This window comes from Triturus cristatus, chromosome 10, assembly GCF_964204655.1.
Source record: "Triturus cristatus chromosome 10, aTriCri1.1, whole genome shotgun sequence".
NCBI lineage: Eukaryota > Metazoa > Chordata > Amphibia > Caudata > Salamandridae > Triturus > Triturus cristatus.
In genome coordinates this window covers 833,221,959-833,237,248 of record NC_140593.1, presented here as the reverse complement: position 1 = coordinate 833,237,248, position 15,290 = coordinate 833,221,959, and the positions used below count along the sequence as shown (strand labels likewise).

The 15,290-nt window shown below is 48.8% G+C and overlaps 1 protein-coding gene across 1 annotated transcript in view; it reads left to right on the top strand.

Annotated features, from left to right (window-relative positions):
* The window catches only part of NLRC3 (NLR family CARD domain containing 3), an 820,465-nt gene that overhangs the window by 561,782 nt on the left and 243,393 nt on the right, over positions 1-15,290 (top strand). The gene's annotated exons all lie outside the window — the stretch shown is intronic.

Genomic DNA, 15,290 nt, shown 5'->3' with positions numbered 1-15,290 from the left:
GCTCACTCCTCAGTCTCCATGCAGCCGCAGTTGCTGTGGGAGTACATCTCTCCAGCTACTGAAACACATGGAGAGAAGAAACTCCTGATCCGAAGTTTTGGTTTGCTGAAGGATCCCAGGTTTTCACTCTAACACACCCCCTCTCTCTCTCATGCTACCCTGCGCCTCCATCCCAGTCCAGCCGTTTTCAATTAAGTCAGCTGTCAGCGTCATGCGTTTAGAAGATGACAGTGCAGACTGAATGCACTGTGCACATCCTTTGATTGCTTGTGTATAAAGATTATTAAATATGCCTGCACAGCTGGGGGTGCTGTGTATCCAGAACATGATGAAATATCAAACAATAGATGAAAAAAAGCACTGCCAATCAATAATTCTAGATTTGTGTTTGCGCTTTTCAAGGATGAAGCTGAGTTTTGGAAATACTTGGGACCTGATTACAAGTGGCCTGTTATATTGAGATTCCTGTACAAACACCCGTTTGCGCAGGCATCAAAATTATTAGTGGTGCGATACTTATTGCACTTGGGGACATTTTCACAAGGGCACTGCGCCACAGGCGCATCACATTTTCTGACGCTCTGGTGACGCAATGCCCTGCTCCATATTTACAAAGCGGCGCTAGGCCAATTTGCGTGGCTGAACGCCAATTTGTAAATATGGTACCCTTCACGCAGATATCTGCATTTAAGGGGCGTGGAATGGGTGTTGCTGTGGGCATTCCACCGCAACATCCCTTGCTTTGTCGCTGCCCCAGATGTACAAGGGTCTGTAAATCTGAAGCAATGCCAGACACTTACGCCACTGAAAAGCAGGTGTTAGAGTGGAGCAACGAGGAGAAATACTTATATTTCTCCTTGTTTTTTGCTCTTCCTATTTGTACTGCAGAAAAGGAGCAAATCATCTTTACTTATTGTTTATGTGCAGGAAGGGACACCTTCCAGCACATAAAAAATCAACATTGCAACGCAGGCACCCTTACACCATGGCGCAAAGGTGTCTGTGTTAGTGCTAGGCAGCTTTTTTATGGCTGGCGCTAGGAAAAACACAGGGGTGTGCCATATTGTTGAAAATACGACGCATCCCTGCATTTTTTAAATGACGCAGCTCTGAGCTGCTAAATTGCTGCCTCATTTCTTTGTAAATATGCCCCTTGGTATTTACTGAGTGTGATAAAGGTCACACCCCTCATTACCTTTCGGAAGATCAAACCTACCTATCTTAACAGAGAATATAGGGTGGGTAGTTTCCTGGACATGCAGATTTTGGTGCAGATAACAAAAGGTTGGAGTAGGCAGTAGTTATCGCACTCCATTTGGATGTTGTAATAGTTCCCAGGGAAATACTGATGAAGGAGAGTTCGGTTTTTCGCCAGTGAGTTATTAATTCTCCATTACAGGTTCCACAGGTCAGAATGGGGGATAACCAGGGCACAAGTCGGGGGTACACGCGGGTACATGTCATCCACCCACTGTTTTCATAGGGTGGATGCGGTCCACCCTGCCAAGAAGTTGGACCCCACAGAAATAGGCTGAATGGGTCCCAGTGTAATTTTCAGACACTGGGACACATTCAGCTATGCCTGCACGTTGTCTGTTTTCCATTCCCAGCAGCAAAGGGCAGGAAGCGAGGGGTGCTTTTTAGGTCTCGCCTGAGCCAGCGCTTTAGCGCTGCCCTGGCGAGAGCTTTAGTAAACGGGGACTTTGGAAGTGCAAACTAGTGCTTTTCAGGCCTCCAAATGCAGTGCATGTGCGCCGGGCGCGCGCACCATTTGGCAGCCTGCCTGATCACTTTCGCGGCCACTTTGATGTTCTCAGTGAGCCGCGCGGCCACTGAGAACATCAAAGCGGCCGCGAAAGCGATCACCATTTGCCACCCCCTCCCTTATCCCACTTCTCTTCTCCCTCGCATACTTGCCTCGTTCCTCCATTGTCCCTTTGTAGTCCTAACGTAAAGTTCACTTAAAACCCCACTTCTCTTCTCCCTCGTCAACACACTACTGGCCCTCTCTTGTTTATGTAGTAGAGCGTTTTTTTGTCTTGCAGCACATATATATTGTCAACTTATCACAGGGAGAAATTACGTGATTTTCCCAGAATCACAAGATGTTACGGAGCAGAGACTCGAGCCGGGATCTCCCGCTCTCGAGTCAGCAGCGCCATAGCCTCTCCACTAATACTTGTTTTTTTTGTAATGTTTGCTTGCTCTTCGCCATAGGCTTGGTTACAAAAGTGCTGGTAGGCGCCTTTGCAGAAAAAAACGTGAATCCGAGTCAGGCTGCTTCAGGTTTTACTCCATCTCTTAAGTAATTTGCCGATAGAAAGCCATCTCTGTCTCGTTCCCAGTTTTAATTTGTTTCTCTGTGTGTGTACGCGTGGCTCTACTTTTCAGCGCTTCTCACCGGCGCTTTCCACTCCGAGGAGCTTCGCCAAGGTCTCAGATTAGCTGGTGCCTGACCTTTCACGGGTTTGTACTTTCCTGGAATGTTAAACTTTAAGCAGGATTACTTGGGTGGATATTTAAAGGAATTGACTTGTGCCTGCTTTTAATTTTAGCAATAGAGGGAGTGACTTTTTAATTTGCCAGAACAGAGAGGGTATTTCCATCGATTGCACGATGAGTCTCGAGCACACTTTCAGAGAATCTGAGAAGACCAGATGATCTACTGTTCAGTAAATTAATCAAGCCCTTGCTGCTTTAGGGTACGTAGCCCTGTCATGCAGAGAGTTGTTTTCACATATGCCGCCTGCGCCTTTCTTTTGTTGTGTACGGCGCGGCTCCCTTAAAACAAACTTTAAGCATGGGTGCGGCGCTTGTGAAACAAGCACAGAGCTTTGTCTATTACTTGCAGCTCACAGGCACGATGTGCTGCAGGCAATCACATTCTTGCATGTGTGGATCAACAATGGCAATAGTGCTATGCAAATACAATCACTCCACTGCAAATAAAACAAGCATTTGCAATGCAATAGGTCTCGCATTTGCGAGAGTTTAAGCTATCGGCATTGTTAAATGCCTTTTATTTATGTTTTAAAAATCAACACATAAATAAAAGGCATTGTCATTTACAATGCCAATAGCTCAAACTCTCGTAAATGCGAGACCTATTGCATTGCTAATGCTTGTTTTATTTTCATCTCCAGCTGGGCTAAACAAAGGCCGAAGTTCAGGGGCCATCAGGCCTCCTTTTGATAGAGTATCCAGCACACAGCTTATTATCTCTTCACAGATACTTTTTTGGCTTACTACCCATGACGAGGCGAGATGTTAGTCCCTGTGTATAAGTGCGTGCACTGTAATAATGTCAGATGTCTTGGTCTGTCCCAGTTTTTACACAAATAACAATTTAAAAAGCACTATTTTATTTGTGTTATAGTGCTACTCATCCCAGTACAGGGTTTCAGAGTGCTTTACATGATACACACATTATACATTGACAATAAATCATGTAAGTGTGTTAATCAATGTACAAGATGTGTTACATAAGACAGTGAGTGTTACAAGGTGTAGGAGTCATTCCTTCATAGCTCGCTGTGCTATATTAGAAGGATTGCTGCAAGTAACAAAATGATCTCTGTGTTCAATTCAGTAAACCACTTACCTATCTACATAAAATAAAAGTCTGTCATCTGCATGTTACATTAAATGCTTTGCAGGAGACACCTTCTATACTACTTTGATTCAAATCTGGGATTAGACAAAACACAGATCTCTCCATTAAAAGTGTTCACCTCCTGAGTTATCTCACCTTTTAATATTGTCCCTGAGATTTATTGGGCATCTCTGCAGCAGATGCCTAAGCCCCATAAAGTAATTTAAAATGCAGACTTTTCAATTAATTAAGCAGAACCGATCTACTGCCATGCTTTTCCTTGTTGCCAATTTCTTTGTGACACTTGTCACATCAGTACAAGTAATAATACCACCATTGGCAAATGCAACTGATAAATGCATAAATAATAAAAATGAATAAACAAGCAGCAAATAATACTGGATGTCCTGCAAGAAATCAGAAAGATATATACACTAAATATATCAAATGAATATTTTGGATGTGCACTCTGACTCACTCACACATCACAGAGAAAACACCTCAACTGATTATAGCCACTGGCCACACATCACAATGGCAATAATCAAAACTCAAACACTTCACCTGGTGCAAGCTTCACCCTGACCCACTCCAGACTGGGGGACGTACAGCTGAAGCCAGGAGACTCAGCAACCAGATACCTGCACTGAAGATGTGTCCATTAATCAGGCTCAAACAATCCCAGTTTCTAAGTCAACAACCCTCAGCTTTATAGTCTCAAAACACACTAGAAGGTTCGAGAGTCTTTCTTTCCGCGCCAAGGAAACTTACTGGAAATGGCCACCTTCCATGCAAGCATTCCGGGGCAAAAGGAGTTCCCACGTTCCCACTGCATTCTCACATGTTCCAGCCATTATCTTAACAAAGCTTACAAAAGCCTTTGAAGGTACATTCAACAAATTCTTCTCCAAAAATAAAACAACCTTGAATGTGATTAGCCCAAACAACTTGAGCACTCTGTGGGTCTGTGCACGGAGAAAACTCTAGCAAGACAGAGTCAGAATTCAAGATGACATGAGGCCATGTCAAAGCCAAAAGTAATAACTTCATAATACTTCCTTATGTACAACACAATGCACATTTGTGCACCACAGCCTAAAGCATCACATACTTCACCTTTCAATGTGCAACACAATGCACATTTGTGCACCACTGCTCATAACACTGCACTTCCAGACATTCCATCCATCTCTCTCTCTCTCTCCCTGCCCCTCCCCCTCCCCCCCAAAAACGTTCTATTCTTGGCAAGCTGTTCTACTCTGTGACACCTCCCACTTTAAGACTGCAAGAGTAAACCTTCAAGGGAAAAAGGCATTACAGGATGATGTACATTCAGGCTAGGGTAAAGTAAAACACCGAAAGTAAATTAAAATGATGGTAGTCAAAGGTCCTCACATGGTGTCAAACCATAAGAGTACTTCTAGCACTACAGACCCAGACGCAAAATCTAATTTGTTAAATCTCATAATGTGCTTAAATGTACTCATGATATACCTGATAAACATGTGTGAGGCCTTACTATATGATGTCGCTCCTTGTGATGTCACTTCCAGTGAGGTCACTTCCTGTGATGCCACGTGCGATGTCACACTTCCTGACGTCATGCACTGTAATAGCCTGCGCCATGATATCTGAAAGAAACACGTTAGTTAGATTCCTCACCTTAGAATATCCCCAGGCGTCAGACTGGATCCGGAAGATTTTTCGTCAGCAATACCCCTTGCGCGTCGCTAGGCGTCGTCTGCGGCTCCGCGTCCGTCGTCGGCGTCGTGCGCCGGGATGACGTCGTCGGAGTACTTAGACGCCGCCCTCGCGCGCTGACGTCAGTTCTTCTTTTTTCCGCGCCAGTAAGCGCAGATCCGGGAGAGCTACCCCTTTTAGTCTTTTTTGACTAAAACTTTTTTGATCATTTTTGATCCTTGTCTGTCGACATCTGGTGCCGGTAGGATGCCTGGGTTCAAGGCTTGTGAGGATTGTCATCGACTGATGTCGGTGACCGATCACCACCGCCGGTGCCTCTACTGCTTAGGCCCCGACCACGACGCGGAGTCGTGCAACGACTGTCAGGCCCTGACTTCGAAGGCTAGGCGGGAGCGGTCCCGCAAGCTTCTCGAGCTTCGCCACTCGGCTCCGCGTCGTGCGCGATCCCGGTCCAGGAGGAGGTCCAAGGATCGCTCGCGGAGCCCTAGCCGACGCCATCGCTCGTCCGGCTCCAAGTCGTCGGGTAAGTCCAAACGCTCCAAGAAGTCCAAGAGGCGACATCGCTCTTCGGACTCCCCTCGCCGGTCGCGCGACTCGGCCGAGGGTCAGGGTGGTTCTACCCCCGCGGCTCCGGCGGAGCCGCAGGTGCCGCGTCCGCCCCCATACCTTCCGGTCCCTGGGGCTGACGCGGCGCCGGCGGAGATCAGTGCCTTCCTCTCGGCCATGAGGAGCCTGGCCCCGCCGTCGACGCCCGCTGGCGCGCCTTCGGGCCCCGCGGACTCGACTGGGCGACCTCGCGTGCCGGCGGCTCTGGCCCCGGCGCCGTCGACGACTCCGGTCTCGACGCCGCAGGTCCCCGCGGGGCCCTTGCCTGGGCCCCAGTCGACGCCGGTTGACCTTGTCACTCCTCCACTGGCGCCGACGCCTGAACCACCTGCTCCGGGCGACCCCAGTTTCCTGTCCCAACACCCCACCCCCGAGAGTCTGGTTATCCAGGCCTCTACTTCCCAATCCTCCTTCCCGACCGCTCCGCCGGATCGGGATTCCAAGAGACTCGAGCAGTTCGGCAAGAAACTGTTTTCGTCCCTTAGTTTGGGCCTGCGGTCCTTAAATACCGCCTGTCTCTTGGACCGTTATTCCCATTCCCTGTGGGATACGGTGGAGGACGTGCTGCCCCTGTGTCCGGAGGAGGTCCGGACGCGTCTTACCCAGGCTTTGGCCGATGGGAGGGATGCAGCACGGCACGCCATACGATGTGGGCTTGACACCACGGACTCGCTGGGTCGGGCGATTTCCACCACGGTGGCGCTCCGCCGCCACGCCTGGATGCGGTCCACGTCATTTTCCGGGGATGTCCAGACAACCCTCATGGACATGCCCTTTGATGGCACTCGCCTGTTTGGTGAGAAGGCGGACAGTGCGCTGAACCGCTTTAAGGACTCCCGGGCTACGGCCAAGTCCTTGGGCCTCGCGGCTCCGCGGGCGCACACCTCCGCTTTTCGCCCCTTTCGTGGCCAAGGAAGGGGCGCCTCCTCACGTCCGCAAAGCCACCAGCCGCAGAACCAACCTGCGTGCGGTCGCGGACGTGGCTTCCGCCGTGGCGGAAATGGAGGCCGACGTGGTCAGCCCACATCCACCCCGGCAGCATCCGCCTCAAAGCCTTCCTAGTCCGAGCTTTCAGGCCCATACCACGCCAGTGGGCGGCAGAGTTCGCCATCACCTGCTCCACTGGCGGTCCATAACATCGGACAGGTGGGTGCTGCAAATCGTCCGAAGGGGCTACTCCCTCCCCTTCGAGACGACCCCTCCAGCCATGCCACCGCAGCACCACCGTATCTCGGGGGATCATTTGGATCTTCTCCGCGAGGAAGTTTCGGCTCTCTTGGCCAAGGGGGCCGTCGAGCGCGTTCCGAGTCCAGAAGTAGGTCGTGGTTGTTATTCCCACTACTTTCTGGTTCCCAAGAAGGGCAAGGGGGGCCTACGCCCTATCTTGGACCTCCGGAACGTCAATGCCTTCCTCCGAAAGGAAAGGTTCAAGATGCTAACGTTGGCTCAGGTTTTAGCTGCCCTAGACCCTGGAGACTGGATGGTAGCGTTGGACTTGCAGGACGCTTATTTCCACATCCCCGTCCTGCCGGCCCACCGGCGTTACCTGCGGTTCACGGTGGGCCAAGAGCACTTTCAGTTTACCGTGCTCCCCTTCGGCCTCACCAGTGCCCCTCGGGTGTTCACGAAAGTGATGGCGGTGGTCGCAGCTCATCTGCGCAGATCAGGGGTTCCAGTCTTCCCCTATCTCGACGACTGGTTGTTGAAGGCGGGCTCGCCCCAGGCAGTCGTCTCCCACCTCCAGACTACGGCGGATCTCCTGCATTTGCTGGGGTTTTCCATCAACGTGCCGAAGTCACACCTGAGTCCCTCTCAGGAGCTCCTCTTCATCGGAGCGGTTCTCGATTCGGCGCGGTTCCGGGTCCATCCACCGGAACAGCGGGTCCGGGATATACGGGCCCTGATTCCCATCTTTCGGCCTCTATCCCGGGTTTCGGTCAGGCTAGTGTTGCGGCTTCTGGGGCTGATGGCCTCCTGCATCCTACTAGTGCATCACGCCAGGCGGCGCATGCGGGCTCTGCAGTGGGACCTGAAGTTTCAGTGGGCCCAGCATCACGGCAACCTGTCCGACCATGTCTTGATCTCGGAGGGCACTGCACAACAGTTGCAGTGGTGGCTCACGGACCGCGAGTGGGTCAAGGGCAAGAGCCTCTCCCTTCCCCAACCAGAGCATGTCGTAGTGACGGATGCGTCCCTCCTGGGATGGGGTGGCCATATGGGAGAGGCGGAGATCAGAGGCCTCTGGTCTCCGGCGGAGTCTCGTCTCCACATCAACCTGTTGGAGTTGAGAGCGATCCGGCTTGCACTGAAAGCCTTCCTTCCCTCTGTCAGGGGAAGTGTCGTGCAGGTGTTCACGGACAACACCACCGCCATGTGGTACTGCAACAAACAGGGCGGGGTGGGGTCGTGGACCCTTTGTCAGGAGGCTCTGCGCCTCTGGACATGGCTGGAACACCAGGGCGTCACCCTGGTGGTTCAACATCTGGCGGGCTCTCTGAACGCCAGAGCAGACGAACTCAGCCGCCGGTGCATGATGGATCACGAATGGCGTCTGAACTCCGAAGTGGCGCAAGGCCTCTTTCAGCAGTGGGGAGAGCCTTGGTTAGATCTATTCGCCACCGAAGAGAACGCGCAATGTCAGCAGTTCTGCGCGTTGGAATTTCCAAGGCGGCACTCGCTCGGCGACGCTTTTCGTCACGAGTGGAGTTGCGGTCTGTTGTACGCCTTTCCGCCTATACCACTTCTGCCCAGAGTGCTGAAGAAGATCAGGCACGACCGGGCCCAAGTCATCTTGGTGGCTCCGGATTGGGCACGAAGATACTGGTATCCCGAGCTACTCAGTCTGTTGACCGATCCCCCGATACGTCTGCCCCTTCGGGAGGATCTTCTGTCGCAGCAGCAGGGGACGGTCCTCCACCCGAACCTGTCCAGCCTCCACCTCCATGCGTGGAGATTGAGCGGCGGCAGTTGATGCCATTTGACTTGCCTCCTGAAGTCTGTGATATCATTCTGGCAGCCAGGCGTCCCTCCACAAAGTCGGTATACGCCTGCCGGTGGAACAAATTTGTGGCATGGTGCACAGCAAAGGCTGTGGATCCCCTTTCCGCCCCTCTTTCTGAGGTTCTCCTCTTCCTTCTTTCTCTGGCCCGGCAGGGCTCTGCCCTGGGCACCCTGAAAGGTTATCTTGCTGCCATCTCCGCCTTCTTGCGGCTTCCTGATCAGCCTTCTCTTTTCAAGTCCCCTGTGGTTACACGCTTTCTCAAAGGCATTACACACACGTTCCCTCCTGTCCCTTTTGTAATGCCTCAGTGGGACTTGAATCTGGTATTGACATTCCTGATGTGCGCTCCCTTCGAGCCTCTTCACAATTGCCCTCTTCGTCTTCTAACTCTAAAGACTGCTTTTCTGGTAGCCATCACCTCGGCTAGACGGGTGAGTGAGCTCCAGGCTTTATCTTCAAAGCCTCCTTTTCTATCTGTTCATCCGGACAAGGTTGTCCTTCGGCCTCGTCCCTCCTTTCTTCCTAAAGTGGTGACTCCATTTCACCTTGGGCAGTCTGTCACCTTGCCCACCTTCTTTCCGCCTCCGCATCCTTCCAAAGAGGAAGAGAGGCTCCACCGTCTGGACCCAAAACGTGCGCTCTCCTTTTATCTGGCCCGCACAAAACAGTTCCGGGTGGACGACCAGCTTTTTGTTGGGTACGTGGGCGCTAAGAAGGGGAAAGCTGTGCACAAACGAACCATCTCTCGGTGGGTCGTTTTGTGTATAAAAATTTGCTATTCCTTGGCTAAAAAGGACCCTCCTGTTGGGCTGCGCGCCCATTCTACTCGGGCCACGGCGGCTACTACTGCCTTGGGACGGGGAGTCCCTTTGCAGGACATCTGTCAGGCGGCGACGTGGGCTTCGCTACACACGTTTGCCAGGCATTATTGCCTTGACAGCCAAGTCCGGAGGGATGGCTTCTTTGGCCGTTCTGTCCTCCAGGACTTTCTGGTGTGATCTTGGTTCGCAGACCCACCACCGGGGATGGTATTGCTTGGGTATCTATTCTAAGGTGAGGAATCTAACTAACGTGTTTCTTTCAGATGAACAAGTTACTTACCTTCGGTAACGATGTATCTGTAAGAAACATTCGTTAGTTAGATTCCTCACCGACCCTCCCATCCTCCCCGTTCTGCGAACTGACATCTAGGGTTAAGGCTATCCCTTTCAGGGCCCTAGATTTTATTTTTGGCACCAGTGTCGGTCTTTGCATGGCTCTGCGTTCCTGGCGCGGAAGGCTATGTACAAGAACTGACGTCAGCGCGCGAGGGCGGCGTCTAAGTACTCCGACGACGTCATCCCGGCGCACGACGCCGACGACGGACGCGGAGCCGCAGACGACGCCTAGCGACGCGCAAGGGGTATTGCTGACGAAAAATCTTCCGGATCCAGTCTGACGCCTGGGGATATTCTAAGGTGAGGAATCTAACTAACTAATGTTTCTTACAGATACATCGTTACCGAAGGTAAGTAACTTGTTCATCACTTGCATACTGCCTAACTTGGTGAGTCCCCCATACTACCTTTTTAGGACTTGTGCCCTGGGGATAACATGCTGATACTGCACGCTTCACTGTTTGCAAGCTGCGAAACATGAAATATTGCAGTTCTTCCCTGAACTAATTTCACCATCTATTAGCTGACTACATTTGTGCATCGTAAAATCGAAATGTGTACACATCTTCGAGTGTTCATTCAGGAACAAAAGCTGTGTGCGGTGTTCCTGCTAACTTGGAATAAGAGCCTAATTGTAAGATATTGCAATGGGGTCGCCTCTCAGGCTAAACTGCCTCATTTTGTGCCATAGTTATTTAATTACACCGGAAAGAGTGGCCGCGCTCTAAGTTTTTATATGATTGTGACCTGCACACTATTGTTTGTTCCAACTTACAGTTGGTTGTTATGTAAAGCGCTCTGATATCCGCAAGGATCTTGTTCGCGCTCTATAAGACTTTCAAAATAAATAAATAAATAAATAAGATACCACAAAAGAATATTTTTGGAGGGTGTAGCCGTAGAAGCGTGACTCTGGAACCTTGTAAACGGATATGACCTAATACATGTGGATATTTAATTTGTTTGTAATTTATTTCTAAATTAAACACTTCAGTAACGAAAGTGTCATGATTTGCTCACATAATGAAGCTTGACAGCTACCTTGGTGTGTTAATGCACTTGCTGCAGAGACCTGTGTGCAAGTTGCAGGCCTCAGGATCAAAACTCAGCATGACTGATCAGGCCGTCCATGCTGCTAAAGCAGATAAAATGATATTCCGTAAATAGGTGATATTTGCATTTAGGGACCCATTACAAAGGGGTTGGAAATAATGCAGCCCGGTTTCTCTGACTCTGAATTCCTTCACCCAGCCATATCGGCATAGTTCCTAGAATGCTTAAAAACACCTGCGGTCATATTCTATATACCCCAGAAACTTTGTTGGGGGTTGCTGCACTCGCTGCAGCACCTCGCAACACTTAAAAAGGATGCTGACTGTGCCCCTGCCCAGATTAGGGAAACTACCATCAGTAACATATATGTAAATTAGCTGCTGAAGGGAATTATGGGACACTCCTTGCTAGGAGCAGTGAATAATGAGCAACACCAGCTCCTAATTTATTATTGTTTCATTTTTCTTATTGGTTTGTTTTTTTGGGTGGGTGTCCTGGTCCCATTTAGGACACCCACAGCTTTAATTTGTGTTCGGGACTGCAGCTGGAGCCCCAGGGCCTCTACAGCCCGCTATCATTCTCCAAGTTGCTGGAGCCTGCCGTTTTTTACTTCAATTTTACAGCAGATCTGCGACTCCTCATCAAATTTGCATTAATTACATTTTTTTTAACAAGTTTTTGGCCCTATGGCATCCCTCAGGGACCACCCACCAGAGCTAGGGGAACAGGGTATCCTTATCCACTCCCCTTCAGATGCTTATTTTTTACTTTACTGCGTCCCCGAGTCTCAAAATGGCTGCTGCCACATCTTTGTTCTGATCTGTTGATTCCCTGGATCCTCTGCAACGTGAAATATCATTTTTTAAACCTGAGTTACTCTAAAACTACAGAATGGAATTACACCAAATCACAAAATGCACACTTTCTGGACCACAGCTTTCTGGACCAAGAACCTGCTTTCTGCCAACTTTGGTGTATTTCCATTTAACCGTTTTGGCTCTAGCTGTGTCTAATTTTCCTATAAAAAAGTGCATGGGGGAAACGCATTTTGAAACCCTACTAATTTTATTGGCCCCCACTTGAATGATCACCCTGAAACTTTCCAGGAAGGAGTTGAGGTGGAGGAAACGTTTTTTAGGAAAGTTTTGTTAAGATTCCTCAAACGGTACCACAGTTATAAGCTACAAGCTGAGCTGAAACATGTTGCGTCCGTATCCCTGAATAAATTGGGCTTTACCAATCACCAACATCCATTTCTAGGTACCTTTCTGCTGTGCAGTACGTAGTTGGAACTCCATAATGTTTTTGAAGGGAGAATAAATATTGATTTTAAAAATAATTGGGGCTAGGTTAACCGCAAACACCTCTCCCCCCTTTTTGGGTGGGGGAAGCCCCAGTCTACCGTCTTTTTAAGCCTTTTTAGAGGTGTCCTGTACTTCTTCCTGCCACTGAACCCTAAAATCCTCTAACCTCATGTTACCTTCACGTGGCACGAACCTTAAAAGAACACTTCACTTTAACTCTGCTTGCGCTTGAAGCCTATACCCCTCCTACGTCTATTTACCTCTACCACCCTTAAACCCTAAAAAACCCTACTTCTCTTTACCTCTATCTTTCCCTTGACCCCAAAAAACCATGTCTCCATTTACTTCTATCTGCCCGTAAACCCTAAAAAAAGCTTACCCCGCTTTACCTCTTCCTGCCCCATAACCCTAAAATCCCCTTACCTCCCTGAAAATCTACCCACCCTGAACCCTAAAACTCCTTACCTTCCTTTACTGTTACATGCCCCTGAGCCTTAAAAACTTCTTACCTTCCTTTACCTCTACCTGTCCCTGAACCTTAAAAACACTAACTCCCTTTTACCTCTAGCCACCCCTTAAACCTTCAAGTCCATTACCTTCCTTTACCTCTACCCTCCCATGAACCCTAAAAATCCCTTCCTATCCCTTGCCCTTACCAATCCATTCCCTCTAAAATTCCTTACTACCCCTATCTTCCCATTAAAACTAACCCCCTCCTTATAATAACGTACCTGTACGGTAAAGTACCACATTGTAAAGTACCAAAAATTGGCCTGTGTGGTACTTTTCTGCATTGTAAAAGCTGCTTCATAAAGGTGCTGCATTGTAATGGATGACTTTGTAAGTTATATATCCCAAATCGGTTACACCGAACTACAGTCATAAACAGACGCGGAAAGTCAGCATCATATTGTGTACATGACAGACAATATTCTTTAACAAGAGGATTATCTTTGTGTAACAAAATACAGGTCAAGTGTATTCTATTGTAAAGGTAAAATATTGTGTGTGTTGCATTTGGTGCTCTTGACATAGAATGAAGTTTAGACCTTATCTTCCCTATTTTCTGTATTTGCCAGACAAGTCATCATGTTCCTAATGTCCTTCTATACAGAAGGACCAGTAGGCACTAGGGAAGTGTAGAAATCAAAACCTAATCTGGGGCTTCACTGATGCACCTGGTCCTTTTAAACCAACAAGGAAGAGATTGGCACAGAAGCTGTAATATAAAAGACATCTTTTTATTTAACCTCTAAAGAGGGAAAAATGCGTCATACAGAATTCTCAAATCACTGTAGGAGACATTTCTAAGTAGTACAGAGAACAGGGGCATTATATACCCACAGAGGGGCTGAAAAAGGCGGTACAAGTACACATGAGAAGAGTTATGCACATAGATGGTCATACAGAAACTGCACAGTCAACAAGTAGGAGGAGTAATAAGTTGCTGACATCAGTTAGAACATCCTGACAGTTCTATACTAGGAACAGGTGCACTCTACTAGCTAAGCACATCTGAGCATGTGCAAGACTCTGGGAGAGGGAAACAGCAAATGTTCAGCACATAGCTAACTAAAATGGCTGCCAAGTACAAAATGGCTTTCAGCTCATGCTAAGAGATTAATGCAATCTTCAACAGAAGGATCTTTAAAAAAAACTGGGGTGAGGTGGTCCATCCTGGCATTAAATCATGCCTCCAATCCCCAAAGGGCACGACAGTCTTTCTGAGTACTTCGGCTGGCGGATTGCGGGTGTTTACCCGACAACCTGCACCCTTGGGGAGGGGAAGAAGGCCAAGTAGATACTAGAGAAAGGTTTAAAATAAGATATGAGGGGATGGCTCACCCAGGCCTCAGGTCTGATTCTACCCCTTAAAAGACCCAACATTCTTGCTTCCTTCCCCTGGAGGGGCAGATTGGGTGGTTTAGCCACAATCACCCCCTGTATGGTGAAAGCCCACTAGACACAAACTAGTGGGGTGGAAGCAGGCCACCCAGACAATGGGACTTACTCCCACCCCTAAAGCCCCAGCTAGTTGTCTTTCTGCCCCATTGGGGCCTATCACATTCAGATCCCCATGGCAAATGAAAGGAAATTTCGGTTAATTTGAGCATAGTTTTGCCATATGGGCTAGCAGAGAGAGTGTATATACCAATTTACTCTCACTTGCCACTGTGGATAGACTCACTATTTGGGCTCCGGGTCAGCGGGCAACCAGGTAACCCTAAAAACCTGGGGCATTTCTGTAATCTAGAGACCTAGGTGACACCAGGGTGGTGTAGCTTGCATGGATCTCATTTTGTCTAGTACCCTTTTTTAATGGGAAAAGGGTAGGAATGCCGGGTGTAAGGAATTTTGTGAATTCCCAATTATTACAGAACTTTCCTTCACAGAAATACGAGGAAAATTCATGATTTTGTCCAAAGTTTAAGGTCAGTGTAGCATTCTGGATTAGTGAACCTAGTGGGAGCCATGCAAGTCACACCGCCCGGGCTCACCTGGGTCTCATTTTCAGACATATCTGGGTTTAACAGGTTACCCTGGGTGGCATCCAAGCCTGGGCCCAAATACTGTGGCTACCCACATCATCAAATTGGGTCAAGTTTCGTGGCAAAACTTGAAGTCTCAAGATTGCATTTTGGGGGCCTATCGTATCACAGGTGATAGGGCCAGCCACACAGGTGGGGTACCATTTTTACTGGGAGAGATTTTGGAACGTTGGGTGGTAGGTAAGCAGATGAACTACATATAATAAAAAGTTTTAAAATGGGTCAAACCTTTAAAGTTTTTAAGTTATACAAACACCATTTACACTGCTAATGTGCAATAGATAGATGTTGTGTCAAATGTTTACCCTTTTTGTGCTAAGTACAGCT